This window comes from Montipora capricornis, unplaced genomic scaffold (genome assembly GCF_036669925.1).
Source record: "Montipora capricornis isolate CH-2021 unplaced genomic scaffold, ASM3666992v2 scaffold_479, whole genome shotgun sequence".
Taxonomy (NCBI): Eukaryota; Metazoa; Cnidaria; class Anthozoa; order Scleractinia; family Acroporidae; genus Montipora; species Montipora capricornis.
Genome location: NW_027180216.1, coordinates 187,853 through 200,926, shown reverse-complemented (window position 1 = coordinate 200,926; position 13,074 = coordinate 187,853). Strand labels below are relative to the sequence as shown.

General features: G+C 38.5%; 1 pseudogene; it reads left to right on the top strand.

Annotated features, from left to right (window-relative positions):
- The first annotated feature begins 542 nt into the window (after window positions 1-542).
- Window positions 543-4,234, top strand: LOC138036358 (uncharacterized; annotated as a pseudogene).
- Window positions 4,235-13,074: the final 8,840 nt, after the last annotated feature.

Here is a 13,074-nt window from a genome sequence, read left to right as displayed (position 1 = left end):
TAAGATATGAATCGTAAGAAAAATTAAAACGTACGAGGTGAAAGAAGGCACAGATCGAGCGGGTCAGAAGTATGTGTGTATCCAGAAGTGACTTAAATCTTTAACCTTTTTCGAACAGGGCCGCTTAAACCACTTTCTGGGAGTTTCTTTATAAGCTTACCTTGAAACTTCTGGGCAAAATCATCATCATCGAAGAGCTTTCTAACGCGGTCGATGATAACGTCTTTCTCCTGTAACTCGTGTACTTCTGAAGACTCTGACATTCTCAACAACTTTTAAAACTGAATTTTCCATCAATGAATATATGAACAACAGCTCAAAAGGTAACCGTCTGGACTTACTTACAGCCACCACCAAAAAGGAATAAATCTAAGCTTGCTTTCCAATTTTACCCCTCATCTCTGGTTGTTTCCCGCCTTTTTGGTGCAATTTCATAGAATGCGCTATTGGATTGGTAGCTAACAGACAGCTTCTCTGATTGGCTAACTGATTGGATTGAGGAGAATGGGTCAAATGCTTAGTAGCCGTGCCTGCAACACAAAATGGCGGACTCTTCGAGCGTGAAAGCTTGGTCGAGGGAAGACATATCTGCTTGTGATTGCAGTGCAAGAACATTCAGGCATGTTCACTGCCCTTGTTTTTGGTGTCAGGGAAGTGCGACCGATAGAACTACCGAGTTACGGCACTGGAGAGAAAACTGCCTGCTTGCTAGTGTGGTTGGAAGTGACAGCACTTCGGACAGCTTGGCAGACATTGATAGTGATCATGAATCAATTGCAAGGCCGAACTCATCAGCAAGTCCTTCAACTCCAGGAACAGATGAATTTGATGACAGTCTTAGCGAAGGATCAGACGAAAACAGTGCTAATCCCATCTGTCCAGAACTTGAAGCTGTTAAACCTGCGGAACGTCAAGGTATGGAACCTCTCAACCCTCTTAAAAAAGTTATTCTAACAGCAGTTCTTGACACTCTGAAAATTATGGATGAAAGTGGATCATCTGTTAAAACCTTTGATGACATTCTGAGGTAAGGAAAAACAATGTTGTACACTTTAATTGATGACAATGTTGACCTTGATGTTTTGAGTACAATGTGGCCCAAGAATTGGAATGATGTTCAACTTTTAATGAAGGAAGAAGGTTTTGATGATGTGAAGCAATATATCATATGTTTCTGCCGTACCGAAAAGGTAATTAAAAGAAATGGTAAAACACATACCAAATTTGTTTACAGTGGAAATTTCAGCATCATGGACAACAAGGATGCTTGTTGTACTCACTGTGGAATAAAGGCTATCTCAAATATTACTATTTGGGATTGAAAAGTAAGATTAAAAATTGGTTCAAAACTGAACCAATGTTCACAAAAATGCTTTCTCATTGGAACCAAAGAGAACACTGGCTTGGTAGAGAGGAAAGTTGGCCACTGAAGCAAGAGTTTTGGGATGGTCAACGGTGGATAGATCTTCAATGGTTTTGGGACCCTAGCAAGATTTGGCCACTTCCAACTGTCTGTGTTCATTGTAGTACCATCATTTCTGTGGATCATTTGACTGCCTCCCCTGAGGGAATTGATAATTTGAAGATTGTGACATGCCCTGGATGCTTTGAAACTTTCCACCATTCTATGAAAATGGCAAGAGGTTCCCCATTGAACTTGGCCATCATAGGCCACTGGGATGGGTGGCAACCATTTGGAACAAGTTTCAGAGGATGTGGTTCCAGTTTCCATCGCTAACATGAAAAAGACTGATCGGTGTCATGTTGGTGAAGTGTACGTTGTTGGGTTTCTCCCTTGTTCTGACCTGCCTGAGGATTTACCAGAGTATTTAGATCCTTTTCTCAAACCACTAATGGACGATCTTTGTAATGGATTTATTTCGGGTTATAACATTCCTTATCCTCTACAGTTCACAAGTGATGAATTCCATTCTTCTGAAACTGAAATTATCCGGTTATTGCTTTTATGTTGGACAGGAGACCACCCAGGGCAGTGTGAAGTCGGCAAGTTTCTCAATCAAGGGAAATGTGGATGTAGAAGAGAGAAACTACATGGACAACAACTACAAAATTCATCTAACAATCACTACTCTTATGGGAACAACAGATATCATGGTCGCTACCCGTGGGAAAAACGGCAAATTGAGAAAGAGTTAGAAAACCTGTATGACATTGAAAATGAGACAAGAACAAGTGTGAGAAAAGCATTGTCATCAAAACTTGGTTTCACTGGAATATCACAGCTTCACAAGGTTTTGTATCCTTTATATAAATTTGATGTCACAAGGGACATGGTTTATGATGTTTATCACACTATTCCTTTAAATGTTGTTAAAAACCAACTGACCAGACTATTGGAACTTGAATTGGTGGACACAGAATACCTTGACAAGCAAATAAGAGAGTTTCCTTGGAGCAAAGAATTAAAGGATGGGAGACTTCCAAGACCAGTTGGCAAGGAATGCAAAGGGATTGGTCATTGGAAAGCAGAAGGGCTTCAGAAATTTTCTTTTTCCATGACAAATTCTATATTTGAAGTCAAATTTCAGGATGATGAAGAGTTCCAAATTCAAACCCTTGTGTCGCGACTGACAGAATTGCACTTTTACAGTGGCAGGCTGGGCTGGACTGATGAAATGACAAGTGTTCATTTCAAGATAGCACAGAGACTCAACATACTTGTTGAAGAAGTGCAAGGACTGCACATGTGCACCATTTCTTTGCATAATTTGTTGCATATTCACGAGGACATTATTAATTTTTCCCCTTGTGACAATTATTGGTGTGCAGTGTTTGAAAGGGCTGTCAAACACTATGTTAAAAAGTCACACAACTGCAAAGGAATTGAACGAACGTTTGCAAGTTCAGAGGCACGGAGAGAGTTTCTGAAATCACTTGGAGGTACGGAAGTGGCCACTGAGCTTGGGAAGCACAATGTTAAACAGGTGAGATTTTCAGTGATTGTATTGAATTTATTACATCTAATTTATTTTAATCCTGGAGTAGGGAATCAAATGGAATTTGGTTGCCAAATTCCTGGTTTAATATAATACCCTGTACAAAACAATTCAGAATTAGGTTAAACAAAAATTGACTTTTGAACTCCTTGACATTCAGTTACTCTGAAAGGTAAGCTATGATGATTAAAGGCAGAGGTTGAGCAGAGCTCTTGAAAGTGATTGAAGGATGCACTAATAGTAAGGTTCCAAATTCTATTTAATGTTGAAGTTACTGCAGATAGGGAACTTCTCTTTCTGCTCCAAAATAGTTTTGTTTTGTTTTTGTTTTGTTTTTTTATAAGAACAGGGTGATATCCTATCTTTACTGATTATATTGGTTTCTACAATTAAATGCAATGGGATGAAAATCTTATTTGTTGTTGTGAAACGGCATTGATACAGCTGCAATTTTTTTGTTTCCCAGGGTGTTGTAAATTCAGTTGAGACTGGAAAGAAGATTGCCTGTCAAGACTCAGCGCCAAGACAGGCTTACCTGATTGGCTCAGCAACAAACATCAGACCCCTACAAAGAGATAGTCAGTTGAAAATAGCAAGTGCATTGTCTGTTCCAGTTGACCTGGTGTCATCCTCAGCTTTGTTTTCAAAAAGATGGCTTTTGAATGATGTGGGATATGATGGTACCATGTGTTGTAGTGGTGATTACGTTTTAATTGCAAACAATGGTCAGGAGATTGTGGTTAAGATTGAAACAATGTTATCAGTTAACTGTGGGAGTGATTTATGTAGAATAGTAGTACTCCTTGTACTCCTTCCACCGAGATGCATTTGGGCAAATTTCTTGCAACTACTGGACTGGTTTCTCCAAAGTTCAAAAAAATCCAGTAAGAGATGTCACTTTTTTTCTGGCAGAGAACATCTTGAGAAAAGTTCTGTTATATGACTGTGGTAATGATTTGATGACTGTTGTGGACTATATGCGTCCATGGAATCATTTCTCATGTGTGCCTATTGTGCCTGTGCATGCTGAAAAGGGTGATATGTTGCTTACTCAGGGTGAAGGTCCCACCGATGTCTGCTATGGTCATGTACAAGATGTAGATTATCTAAGCAAGACAGTTGATGTGTATTTTTTCATTGAGAGTCATCAATGTCAAAATGTTTTTGTCCGTGAATCTCGTGGTAGAGGTGCGAGAAACACGGTGTCTTGGAGGTCTGTGATTGGACTTGCTGATGGTCAATGGAGTGGCCCTGGCATGTGGACTCGGGATTCTTGAAATAATGTGTGGTCCTGTTACTGTAAAACTGTAATTACAAAACAAACTGTTTTGTAAAGGTATCGTCAGGAAACTGATGGTACTGAATTACCCTGAAGTAAAATGAATGAGTACATATGTACACTGTAATGAGCAAACTGTGCAGTTAATAACGTTATTTGAAACTTGTAAAGGATACATGTGTAGATGTCAACGAGGTGATATTTTTTTAGACTTACCATGCAAAACTAGAATACACCAGTGAGTGTTTTGAGGCAAAGGCTGGGAATCATTAATTTGGGGTTATAAATCCATTGCAATTTTGGAATAACATGGGCTATATCTCTTCATATTGTCTACAAGTCATTCTTAATTTTTGGGGGAATTTTTCCTTTTTATTAACAATTTTTGGAAGAACTTGGGCAAATGTTCACTTTTTATTGATAATTTTGGGTATCATATCATTACTTGGAGCAATTTTCCCAACATTTTCCCTTTTTCACAATATTGGCAGTAATAATAATGGCTTTATTCAGCATTTCCACAAGGTGGCTCTTCAAGGTGGCAATAACTTGTTGGGAAAGTATTCCCATTTTCTTTTCATTTCTGGGAATAACTTGGGAAAAGGTTCCCTTTTTATTCCCAACTTGGAATAACTTCGGGACATTTTCCCATTTTATTCTCAAGACTGGGAATAACATGGGAAAATATTCCTTTTGTGTTTTTATGTCTGGGAAAAACTTGGGGAACTGTTCCCATTTTATTCTCAAGTCTGGAAATAACTTGGGAAATTTTTCCAATATATTCTTGAGTCTGGGAATAGGTTGGGAAAATCTTCCCATTTTATTCTCAAGTCTGGGAATAACTTGGGGAAATGTTCCCTTTTTCTTCCCAATTTTAGGAATAACATGGGTTAATATTCACAGTATTTTCCCAAAATTGGGATACAAGAGAAAGCACAGTGTATTTCCCAATAAAAACTCATTCATAGGATGCAAGGAGACAGCTACTTCCCAAAATTAACCCAAAAAAGGAATTTCTTGTCCCAGGTTTTTCCCATGTAATTCCCAACTGGGAATCTTGAAAAGTTTCCTGTGTAGAGGGTCTGAGTTTTTCGGGTCTGGGGTCTAAGTTTTCGAGGTCTGAGTTTTCGAGACACCCGTCAAATCTGCTAACCTAAAAATACTTCAAAACGACTTGGTCAATGTATACTATTCTGACCATGATGCAATCAAAATTAACATTCAAAAATTCACGATGACTTAAGATTATTGCTGAAAAAATGCTTGACACAGTAAATTTAATAAAAACATTCGAGATCAAAATACCTTTTCTTTCACGGTAAGGACGCTTGCTGCTGTGTGACTACCTGATAATCAACACTGCCATGAATTCACCTCCAAACAGCCTGTTACTACAGTGATCTGTATGATTTGTATGCCAAACTTACCAAGGAAACAACGTGTCTAAACATAGGATTCAAAAACTGAGATCGAATTGAGAGCATAAATAGTGCATGGTATTCAATCGAAATCATTCAGACAAAGAGTTCGCTTACAATAAACACACAGCACACTGCTTCTATTTATATTAAGGGCAAAAATGTGGATATACAGTACAATCTTTCAGCGAGGCAAATTTTTTATGTACTTTTACTTAGAGCTTTGAGTGGATCATTGGTCAATATTTTCTACAAATTTTTAACCAATCAGAAATAAAATGATCCTGCAGGTGACTACCCTGTTTGTAAGAGGTAAGTTTAAAAAGAAACCAATGAAATTTAAGGATCCTAAATTCTACTATAAAAGCGTGTTAGAAAACTTAACCTGCCATTCACCAACCAACGTCCGTCATGTTCAGTTTACCATGCCTAATGAGAAAGGTACAACGCCAGATCGTTCCAGAAGTTCCAAAAATTCGACAGAATCGCCCAAAAAGATCTCTCGACATCTATCAAACGTTCATTGTCCACACAAAAATGGGAAGCACCAGGAGACACTTTCGGGCCGAAAGTCGCGGTGCTTGAAGAAACCACCATCGGATATGTCCATGAAATATCCCATCCCAGAAGAAACGAGGGAAATACTCTGGATTACTGCACCTTTTTACTCCAAACGGCAACAAAGAACATCGAGGCCCTGCTGTATAGCCCCCATAAAAGACCTCTACTTCTTGAAAGTCAAGAAAGACACGTTCCTATTAAGCTCACTTACTTTACCTACACTCAAGCGAATGATAAAATTATCATCAATGAAGTGACTAACATTAGTACTCCACAACAGAGTGAATATTCTTTTCAACATCAAACCCCTACAGAACCTCAAGCAGCAAATATCAAAGTGTTAGATGTGCTCAATACTTCCACAGAATGGGACGTTGTCACAGTTCAAGGCAAGATTTTGGTTTGAAAGACCAGCGTATAGTTGGAAGTCCCCACAAAATACTCAAGCTTATGAAAGCGTTTCTTGACGATGGATCTGGGAGGATTTCCATAGATATTTGGGAATCTCACATTGAGGATGTCAAAAAATGCTGTGTTAAAATAATTTCTTTTCATTTGCATAGACCAAGTTTATAACTTTGCCAATGTTCAAGTCAAAGTCTGGGATGGGAGAAAGAAGCTTGCAACCACTATGCGTACAGCCATTCAAGCTATTGACGATCAACTGTTACGTGATCTACCAACAAATCCTCAAGATAACTGAGGTTGACTCCATACAGACGATACCTAAGTATTTAGAGTGTGTCCATTGTAGCAAAGGTATAATCCAAGGAACATGCACAGATACGATCATTTGTGAACACTGTGGCTACATGATGAAGACAGAGTCCTGTCAGACAAAAGTTGTTTTGAAGATAGTCATTAAGATGGATGACCAGGAAGTAGTTTTCAAAATTGATCATCCTCTACTCGAAAAGATGTATCCTGGTGTAATCTCTATGGATCACTCGGTCTTAGGAATAGAGTTGCTTTATGGTCTTGTGGATCATACTCTTGTGTATAACACTGAAAACTTTAATGTTTTGGATATCTGGGTTTAATTATGATATCATGTCAACACTTGACTATACTGTTAAAGAACATGTTATAAAAACTTCTGGAACTTTGTTTGCTCTATTTTCAACATTGTTCACATTTAAACAATATGCTTCGATTTTTGTTGTGAGGAATACTGTGTTACAATAAAATTGTTTGGATAGTTGTGTCTTAATATCATTCTCGACCAAGAATATTTATGCCTTTTATTGCATTTTTATTCACAATGCTATGATTATGATAGAGTCGTTTGCAAAAACCTGTGAAATAATTACTAAATAAAATACATGTTGTAGTAACAAAGGATTGCGGATAAACAGGTACATTTTGGAAATATTTGGATAAAACCTGAAACAAAATGTTACAGTACACCCAAATCATAGTGTGAATGAATGTGAATTGTCCCTTTAGTTCACAACATGACGTGTTATCATCAAGAAATTGTCACTACCCATCACAGGTAGCCCAACCAGATAACTGTCACTTTGCATATTTTTCTAAACAATATTTTTTTTACCGTGAAAAATGAATCAAAAGTGTATACAAGAGCAAAATTATAAATGCATGCGCTTTTAAGACGTTTGTTAAAAGCGTTAGATGTCACAGTAACGTACGCGTGTGTTACCGAACATCGAGCGTGGGCATTTTTCAAAACAACACAATGAGCGTGCGCTTTTATTAGTTAAGGCATATATTTACAATTTTTAAAAGAAAAAAAATTGATATGTTATCTGGCTGGGCTGCCTGTGTATCATTTCGATAATATAATCACACTGGCCAAGGGTGCCTATGCTTTGTCGCATAAAATCCAAATTAAATCAAAAGACTGATTCTTAACAATATCCAAAAGAAGTAACTTTAATTTTGTCATAGTTTACAATTTTTAAAAACATGGGCACCCTGTGCTATTAAAACAAGTTTTCATAGCAATTACTGTTCAAATCTTCTAAATTGATTAACTATAGTTTTTAAAAAAATCCAAACGGAAATCATTTTAATTTTGAGAGTGACTTCGTATATTCTATTATGAGCCTTATCACTCGAAACTAAACCAAATTTCTACAAAGTTGTCAGAAATTTGAAGTAGGAAGCAACAACTGTAACCATCTAGATATTAATTCCATTAGTTTTGGAACGGAATGGTTTTAATGCAACTATATTTGCTAGTTATCAAGAAATAAGATGCCCGTGTATTGCAAAATATATTGTTACAGTATTCATCCTAGCGATGACAAAGCTTGGTCACTGTTGCACTGTGTACACTGCGACAAAGCAAAAATCTTAACTTATTGAACTTGAATGCGCCAACCTTTGTTTGTGCGTTTCAATACCTTACAATTTGCACTTGCTACACGAAACTCATTAGAAGGAAGTTTATCACTGCTTTGACTTATGATGCGCCAAAAAGAATGTTTCAAATAACCTTTGTCACACAATATTTACGTTAGCGAGATTTGAAATTTCTCAACTGTTCAAAATGCGAAATTCCCTAACATTTTCTCTTTTCACATTATTCATTCGACGTTTTTTTTCTCTAAAGAATATTTGCGACAAAATAGATTTTCATGTCGCGTGACAAACTTGTTGATGTAAACGACTCTTACACAGGTTAGTGTAAACATGGGTTGCCAAGGTAAAAGTGGCCCCGGTAAAAGTCGTGAAGTGATTCTCGTTTCTTTTGAATTACAGAGAATATTTGATAACGTTTGTGATGAGCCAGAGTTGAGTCTTTGAAACAGGGACCAAGAAATGTCTGACATTGATGTTGATATTACACTTAAGAGCTTCTGCCTGAGAGACCGGGGCAGACTTGGAAATGAAGGTCGGCCGATTTCGCTTAAAATTGGTACACAAAGTACTTATGTCGACTTATGTAATATGCCAAAGTTTCAGCTTCAACGACTTTTTTTTAGCCGAGTTCTGGATATCAGCCCCTCAGGGGTCCCCAGAGGCTGATTTTCAGTGTAATTTTGGCCTTTTTTAAATCTCTTTTTTACCAACATGAAATTAATTTCAGGCAAAAACAAAACCATCTTTGTAAAGCCCTATCCTTGGGCTTTTATGGGTGAGAACATTAGCTCATGGAAATTTTTCGCTAGCCTGTGGCTGTTATCACAACTTGGTCATATTTGAAGCATATAGGAGGCAACCGGAAATGGCATGTTTTTCAGACCAAATATTTTCCATGCCCACGTTTTATATCTTGAGGTCTTAGTATCCCTGCAAAGTTCAGCCCTTTGTTTAGTAATATCAAGAAAAAAATACTAAGGTTGAGGCTTTTTACTAAGAAAAAAACTTACGAGAAGATGGCTAACCAGGCCACTTCCGGTTAGAGTTTCAACAAAGCGTGTCTGCAAAAATCAGCCATTTAATTTCGATTATCTTTTTTCCTTCCAAGTTATGGTTAAAAGAGACTCTGAAGTTAATTGTCACCGAAAAGACTTGCCGTTAATAAGAAATTTTTATGTGATTGTTTTAGGACCGATCAGATAGTGGTCCGACAGCGGTTATAAATTTCTTGGAAGAAGTCTTGAAAATTACGGACAATAGAGCCGCTGCGAAAACTCTTTATTTACCTAACAACACATCTCTTGCCGGTAAATCACAACGCAAAATTGCATCTTTTTCGTCCAAACTGCAACGTTAAGTTTATCTCCTTTGTTCAACTCGTTCAACGTATCACGTCTGTGGCCCGTAGTAATGAAGCGCTAATTAAATCAGGATATAAGCAAGCTTTGTAGTTCCATTCAGTAGTACTATAACCCACCTGTTTGGGCTTTAATATTTTCTGAAGAAAAAAGATCTTATCGGTCTCTTTAAATGCAACCACAACATCTGTCGTGACACTACTTGAGAATCGTTTTGAACCTTTAAAGACATTTAAAGCTAAGTCTAACACAAATAGCAGTCACTCTTCTAGTCTATTTGCAAAGTGTCTGGATAAATTCACTTACAAAAAACGCTTACCTGGCTTCACTTTTACAGACATGCCCCTTTCCTACAATCCCTTAAAGTTGTGGTAACATTAGAAACTTTAGCCCCAGCGATAAATTGGTCGCAAGTGCGTCGTTGTGAGTTAGATATACACAGGTCGATTGATATACCGTACGTGACGAGGTCATTGTAGTTTGCTGGCTATGACTGACTTGGAATTCAGTTGTTTTCTCGTGCAGATTCGTCTCCTTGATATTGCAGAGAATGATTATGATAGAACTTGTATGAGAACCTCAATGGCATGATTTGTTTACTGAATATTTACGCAAACGGGTGAATTTTCGGCGGTGACGTGGACATATCACAAATCGTCTTTAATTCATCTTTTGTGACGCCAGACAAGCCAGCTTGGTTAAGAATTAACTTCCATTCAGTAAAATTGTCAACTCTGTGTGACGCAGTCAGTTATATTACCAGCAGCGCCCACTTTGACTAGCAGGGCGTAACATCTCGATCTAATGTCGCTAATGGGAGAGTCACAGCAGGCTCTGACGGCTTGTTATCTCGTGCCCCACATATGTCAACTTCTTTCCAAAAGGTGCACCGTATACTCATGGTTTTGATTTTCCAAGGGACTAAATTGTGAAATCCAGACTTTCGCCACTCTGCCTTTCAAAAGCACTCAAATGGACTCAAATGAAACAAATTCGCTTACAGACTGAATAGATTTAATTAGTTTAATTAATAGATAGCAGACAGTTTCTTTTTTTTGGCCATTTTCGGGTGTCACAATTCCCTTTGTATCTCAAGAACGGAGAGGACTTAAGTCGTCAAACTTCACAGTCATTTTTCTTTTAGTTACCTTGAAAACACGTTAAAAGATCGGCTTTCTAGAACAAGTGGTTGGCAGTTTCACAAATGGCTTTTCGCGCCCGAAAAGTTTTCGGGACTTTCGAGAAACGGGCCCCAAGTTACTAGGGCGTTGACATGTCGTCTTGGGAAGGCAATTTTCTTTAACAGTGCCTCTCTCCGCCCAGATGTATAAATGGGCACCAGTGATTATTATCCTGTCCAGGAAAGAAGAGCAGTAACCAATTTAAGCTCCAGCAGGTACGAGCGGGCACTAGGCCTTGTGACGACTTACCTTATCACCTACAGCATGCATAATGGCCCTCCAGGGCGATTACCGCCTAGGTTGCTTCTTATTACCGAAACCAGAGTTAAGGGTCAGCAATTCAGTGTGAGTCCATAAAGACTTACTTTTTCATGTGATCTACAGCTACGGGTGCGATAAAAAACCCCCAAGTCCTTAAGGGGTCCAAGAAAGCTGAAATATTTTATTTCCCAAGTTGCCAAAACAGTAGTCTTTGCCGGAAGGATAACCCACTCCATCCCTGTCCTATCTTTGGATATATATGCAGTATGGATGCCACCATGGATCTGTGCTGTTTGAGAAAGCAACAAAAGGAAAATACTGATAGAGAAAGGGAAAGAGTGCCCGTGAGTAATCTTCCAGCAATTTAGCGGATTGGCGGCGAAAACGGACCGTCTTGGACGTCCTTATCAATCATTTACAACATACGTGAGCCATTTACACTGGGGCACTGGGTATGAATAAATATTCAGTAAACAAATCATGCCATTGAGGTTCTCATACAAGTTTTATCATAATCATTCTCTGCAATATCAAGGAGACGAATCTGCACGAGAAAACAACTGAATTCCAAGTCAGTCATAGCCAACAAACTACAATGACCTCTTCACGTACGGTATATTAATCGACCTGTGTATATCTAACTCACAACGACGCACTTGCGACCAATTTATCGCTGGGGCTAAAGTTTCTAATGTTACCTCACTTTTAAGGGATTGTAGGAAAGGGGCATGTCTGTAAAAGTGAAGCCAGGTAAGCGTTTTTTGCAAGTGAATTTATCCAGACACTTTGCAAATAGACTGGAAGAGTGACTGCAATTTGTGTTATACAATTAGCTATAATTATATTCCAAATTTCTTAAAGGTTCAAAACGACTCTCAAGTAGTGTCACGACAGATGTTGTGGTTGCTTTTAAAGAGACCGATAAGATCTTTTTTCTTCAGAAAATATTAAAGCCCAAACCGATGGGTTATAGTACTACTGAATGGAACTACAAAGCTTGCTTATATCCTGATTTAATTAGCGCTTCATTACTACGGGCCACAGACGTGATACGTTGAAAGAGTTGAACAAAGGAGATAAACTTAACGTTGCAGTTTGGACGAAAAAGATGCAATTTTGCATTGTGATTTACCGGCAAGAGATGTGTTAATGATGAAATGGTATATGAAATGAATCATATATGAACTGCGGATATGAAATCAAGTGAAGCTATGATCTTTGCAGTTATGAGCGCAATTTTTGCAATTGCGTAGAGAAGCCTGAAAAATTCAGGACTTCAACGGGGTTTGAACCCTCGACCTTGCGATTCCGGTGCGACGCTCTAACCAACTGAGCTATGAAGCCACTGACGTTGGGAGCTGGTCATTTGTGGGTTCTAATGGTCCTGTGAGGAATGAATCAATGATGAAATGGTATATGAAATGAATCATATATGAACTGCGGATATGAAATCAAGTGAAGCTATGATCTTCGCAGTTATGAGCGCAATTTTTGCAATTGCGTAGAGAAGCCTGAAAAATTCAGGACTTCAACGGGGTTTGAACCCGTGACCTCGCGATTCCGGTGCGACACTCTAACCAACTGAGCTATGAAGCCACTGACGTTGGGAGCTGGTCATTTGTGGTTTAGGTTAGCTCCCAACGTCAGTGGCTTCATAGCTCAGTTGGTTAGAGCGTCGCACCGGAATCGCGAGGTCACGGGTTCAAACCCCGTTGAAGTCCTGAATTTTTCAGG